The sequence below is a fragment of the Echinops telfairi genome, unplaced genomic scaffold (genome assembly GCF_000313985.2).
Source record: "Echinops telfairi isolate 266 unplaced genomic scaffold, ASM31398v2 ScPeMD7_7427;HRSCAF=8465, whole genome shotgun sequence".
Taxonomy (NCBI): Eukaryota; Metazoa; Chordata; class Mammalia; order Afrosoricida; family Tenrecidae; genus Echinops; species Echinops telfairi.
Window position 1 is genome coordinate 13,436,358 of NW_022111327.1, and position 5,884 is coordinate 13,442,241.

At 44.0% G+C, this 5,884-nt stretch overlaps 1 pseudogene; it reads left to right on the plus strand.

The window, feature by feature from the left end:
* Positions 1 to 1,470: 1,470 nt before the first annotated feature.
* Positions 1,471 to 5,884, plus strand: part of LOC101638087 — a 6,077-nt pseudogene continuing 1,663 nt past the window's right edge.

Here is a 5,884-nt window from a genome sequence, read left to right on the forward strand (position 1 = left end):
GGGATTGGGGGTGTACATGCGGCAAGATAGGCGGCAAGATAGGCGGATCCTAGATTTCTGGTAACAGCTTAACTTGATTTTGGGTCTTCATAGGAACCATTATCAGTTGGGTGTGAACTCCGCCCACAGGAATCAAACTAATGGCCTTTGGCTCCAGAGAGAGGTAGACTATTGTCTCCAGCAGCAGGGAGCAGGCCCAGCCCTGCTGTGGGATGAGACAGCAGTCTGGCAGCAAGTGTCTGACTTCTCCCCACACACCTCTTTTAGCCTCCCTGTCCCTTCCCGTTTGAGTTCTTTTTATTTATTTATTTAGCTCTTCACAATGTTTGATTTCTGGCCTGCTGCTTCTATTGGCATTGAAATCCTTGACCACTTCAATCTTTTCTCTCTGTATCATGATGTAACCTATTGGTTCAGTTGGGAGGATTTTTGTTTTCTTTACATTGAGCTGTAATCCAGACTGAAGACTCGTTCATGATTTTCATCAGTAAATGCTTCAAGTATTCTTCATTTTCACAGCAAGCAAGGCTGTCCCATCTGCATATTTCAGATAATTATTAGGCCTTCCTCTACTCCTAACACCACATTCCTCAAATAGTCCAGCTTCTGAAATTATTTGCTCAGCATGCAGATTTAGTAAGTTTAGTAAGAGGATTTGAAAGGTTAACCAACTGGATCCATATTTGTGTCCATTCCAAAGAAAAGTGAGCGAATGGGATGCAAAATTATTGAACAATATCACCAATTTCACACGTAAGTAAAATTCTACTGATGATAATTTAAAAACAGTTGCAGCAGTACATCAGTAGGTAACTACTAACAATTCAAGCCAGCTTCTGAAGATACGTCAAGAGGGATATAACACCGAGGGTGTAAAATGAATCTTGGCTGAAAGCAGAGAATACCAAAGAGAGGGTTAGCTGTGTTTTATTGACTATACAAAGGTGTTTGACTATGTGGATCATAAGAGTCCATGGGGAAAAAATAAGAGTTCATGGAGAACATTGGGAAGATTGGGAATTCCAGAACACTTCATTGTGTCCATGCTGAACCTGTCCACAGACCAAGAGGCAGTCGTTTAAACAGAACAAGGGGATACCGCATGCCTGGTTTCAACTTATGAAAGGTGCACATCAGGTTTGTCTCTTTTCACCATACTTACGCATAGAGAGTAAATGGCCCAAAGTCACATAGTAGAGTGTAAGTGTGACGCTGGGATTAGACCTAAGGTGGTAGAACTCCAGAGCTTGTGGTCTAACCACCTGTGAAAATCAACTTCTTTTAGATGAGTTAATACGAGACTAGTCCAAAGGAGGTGGAGATTAAAGATGTCCCAAACATCCAACTTTTCTAAAACCCCATTATCGGTGATGTCAACCACTGTTCTTCCCCATAACATATTTACTCACATCCTAGGACTCTTGTCTGCAATTCGATGCAATATCTCAGAACTCACAAAGCATTGGGGAAATGGCTCACATGATTGTGGGTATTGGTAAATCCCAAATCTGATGTTCAGACCTCCTGATGGGGTGGGAGGTAGTGGGGAATCCTTTTCCTCCACAAGACTTTGAAAAGTTGGTGACTCAGGTCAGGTGCTGAGCTGAAACTCAAGTCCCAAGACTTGAGGCAAGTCCCAGGCAGAGGCACACCAGAAACACGGTCCAGAGTCAGAAGTCAAGTTGCCTGGGAGTCAAAGCAGGTCTCCTTGCTTTTGCTCCTGCTCAGTCAGACAGATGAAGTCACAAAACTCAGGGGTTTGATGGAGGTATGGCTTTTACCTTCGGAGGACCATACCCCCAAGGAAAGCAAGGGTAGTAACTTGAGTTACATCCCCCAGTAAATGAGGTCACATTCACTCACTGCCATGGAGTCCATTTTGACTCATAGTGACATTATACGACTGAGTAGAACTGCCCCTTTGAGTTCCCAAGACTAAATCTTCACGGGAACAGACAACCTCATGTTTCTCCTAGGAGCGGCTGGTGTGTTTCGAACTGCAGACTCTGTGGTTAACAGCTCAGTGTGAGACTCAAATGGCTCTCACCTCACTCCTGTCCAGCATAAGCATACTAGAGAATGCTCTCAAAAATGGGATGATTATCACGGGCCCAGAGGCGAGAATTTACATCACAAAAGGAATTGTGGCTAGAAGGCCCATATTAAATAATGGACTACATCTTGACCACACCATCTGGTCAAGGTCTTTAACCTGACGTCAAGCTCTTTCCGTCATTCTGTATGACTCCTGAAGGAGCTGTGGTTGCAGTGGGTAAGCGCTCAGCTGCTAACGGAAAGGTTGGCAGTTCAAATTCCTCAGCTACTCCATGGGAGAAAGATGGGGTCATTGGCCTCCCTAACAATTTCAACATTAGAAACTGTATGAGCAGTTCTACTTTGTCCTGTCAGGTTGCTGGGAGTTGGATTGACTTGAAGGCACTCAACAACAGCATGCTGTTTCCAATTCTCTCACAGGAGAAAGAACACAAACAGCACCCCTTCCCTCCCATTGCACCTCTCTCCAGCCCACGGCCATCTCTCCATCTCCCCCTTCATAATGGCACTTCTCATCGCCTCCATTTCTTTCCTTGTGACTTTTGCCTCCACCACTCCAATCTAGTTTCTGCCAGACATAGTCACTGTGCCAATCCACCTCATCGAAGCCTTTTCTCTTTTTCACTGTCCCTCCACTTTACCGGGCAGGTTGTCCTCTCCAGGGCCTGGTGTCTCCTGACAACACATCCAAAGTATGCAAGAACAAGTCTCGTCATCCTTGACTCTAAGGAACATTCTGGTCATATTTCTTTCAAGACAGATCAGTTTGTCCCCTTATCAGTTCATGGTACTTTTGGGGGGGTGTTTTTTAAAAAATAAAACATATTATTGGGGGCTATTACAGCTCTTATAACAATCCACACATCCATCCATTGTGTCAAGCACATTTGTACATATGTTGCCATCATCATTTTCAAAACATTTCCTTTCTACTTGAGCTCTTGGTATCAGCTCCTCTTTTTTCCCCTCCCCCCCCACACCCTCTCTTTCTCCCTCATGAAGCCTTCATAAGTTATACATTATTATTATTTTCATATCTTACACTGACCACTGTCTCCCTTCACCCACATTTCTGTTGTTCTTCTCCCCCGAAGGGGGTGTGTGTTATATGTCAATCATTGCGATGTCAGTTCTCCCTTTCTCCCTCTTTTCCCCCCACCTTCCCCCTACCCTCATGGTATTACTACGCCCATTCCTGTTCCCAAAGGCTTTATCTGTCCTGGGTTTCATGTGTCAAGAGCTCTTATCTGTACCAGTGTCCATGCTATGGTCTAGCTGGATTTGTAAGGTAGAATTGGAGTCATGATAGTGGGGGGGCTTAAAGAACTAGGGGGATGTTGTGTGTTTCACCGGTGCACCCTGGTCCGTGGTACTTTCAATATTCTTCTCCAGCAACACAATTCACATTCTTCTTCTGTCTTCTTTATTCAATGTCCAACTTTTACATGCCTATGAAGTGATGGAAGATACCATGGTTGGGTCAGGCCCCCCTTAGTCCTCAAAGTCACATATGCTGTAAATATATGCTAAAAACATATGTTAAAAACATGCCACGTCCTGGCCCCACAGTCTATTTGTGAGGGAGGGAAGGTGGGGGAGGGAGGGGAAAAATGAGGAGCTGACACCAAGGGCTCAAGCAGAAAGCAAATGTTTTGAGAATGATGATGGCAACAAATGTACAGATGTGCTTGACACAATGGATGGATGGATGGATGGATGGATGGATGGATGGATGGATGGACGGATTGTGATAAGAGTTGTACTAGCCCCCAATAAAATGATTAAAAAAACATATGCTAAAAAATCTGATGGATAAGATCACACATAAGATTAATAAAAACACTTCAGGAGCAAATAATATTTTTCAGGTCCAAAGCATTTAGAGTAAGAAATTCATTGTAACTGAACTGAAAGAAGCTAAAAGTGTGCTCCTTTAAAGAACTATCTACATGAGAGTAACTTAACAACAACACAAAAGGTTACACAGGAAACTGAGAGCACAGTGAGTTCATGGAATAACTCAACCCAGGAGTGTGAGAGTGATGAACAGAAGCAATGTTCAGGAGTTGAACATGTAGGAACCTGAATTGGCATGAGTTCTGTTGTGTAGGTTTCAACAACAACTACAAATGAATGATTACAAAAGAGAAAGTATAAGCTAAAGAAACAATATTTCTCCCAAAGGAGGGCAGCCAACCAACATAAGGCACAGAGAAACAAGAATTCAAGAGAAAACCAGTGTAGCAGGGCCCACCCAGGAGGGCAAAGTCTTACTTGCTCAGCTTACTGAGTCCTGCATCCAGACTCCACCCCAGAACTGGGGCCGCAGGAGGCAGGGCCCCTATGGAGGTTCTTCAGAAAGAGTAAAGAGCAAGTCCCAACTGAAATCCATTAGGAAGAGGCTACAAATTAAGCCCCCAGGAGACCAAGGGCAAATGCAGGGCTTAAATAGACATCTGGCAGACCACCAACAGAGGGAAAGCTGGGTTGTGGGCCTGAGAGTTTACTGTCAGCCAGAGACACAAGTAAGAACGGTGCAGGGCAATGGGTTCCCACAATCTTGAGGCAGATGCTCAGGACACTAGGTGTGTCTGTCTATTTTAAAGGCAGTTTCTTTTGTTGGCAATTTATCCTTGCACTGTAGATGAATTCATCAGGCCGTCTTTCAGCATGAATGCCATCCAGTTAGACCCGTTGCTCTGGTTCTATGGTCACTAAGCAACCTTTTGATAAAAATGAAGCCCCCCCACCTACATCTGCCAACAAGGAGCTAATGGACTGGCTAGACTGCAGGGGCAGTCCTTCTCTCTTGACCTTTATTTCTCATTGTCATGTTTGCTAGTTTTCAAAATGAAATACCCTTTATGTTTTCTTAACACAAAAGCAAAGTATAATAATTATAGGAAATACAGACATGCAAAGAGGGAGCACAGAGATCATCCATACTCCAACCAGAAAAACTATGTTTGTGATTATTATTTCCAATGCAGCTTCTATGTCTACTTCTCTACAGGACATCTACACCAGTAGACTAATTGCCATCACGTGGATGACCTCAACTCATGGAGACCCCATGCATGTCAGAGTAGGACTGTGCTCCTAAGGATTTTCAATGGTTAATTGTTTTAGGAAGGAGTCCTGGTGGCATAGTGGGTGATGCATCTGGCTAGTAACCACAAGGTTAGCAGTTCACAGCCACGGGAAAAAGATGAGGCTTTCTACGCCCAGAGTTACGGTTTTGGAAACCCAAATGTGCAGATCTACCCTGTCCAACTTGGCTTAATGTCACCTTCCCTCCACTCTCACGATATCACCACCCTCACCACTGGTCCTGAGGGGTTTGTCTGTCCTGGATTTCCTGTATTTCCAGTTCCTATCTGTGTCAGTGTACATCCTCTGGTCCAGCCAGATATTACAACTCTTATCACAATCCATCCATACATCAATTGTGTAAAGCACATTTGTACATTCATTGCCCTCATCATTCTTAAAACATTTGCTCTCCACCTAAACCCCTGACATCAGCTCCTCATTTTCCCCTCCTTCCCCCCTCCCCACTCCCTCATGAACTCTTGATAATTTATAAAATGTTATTTTCTCATATCTTGCCCTGTCCGACATCTCCCTTCACCCACTCTTTTGTTGTCCGTCCCCCAGGGAGGAGGTCACATATAGTTCCTTGTAATCGGTTCCCTCTTTCCTACCCACTCTCCCTCGGAGTGCAAACTTTTATTTAAGTCATGGCCATGATGATGTTTCCTTAGGGATGTGTTCTCTTCATATATACTTAAGACACTTGAGAGAACTTCTTTGCTTCTATTGGTCTGGA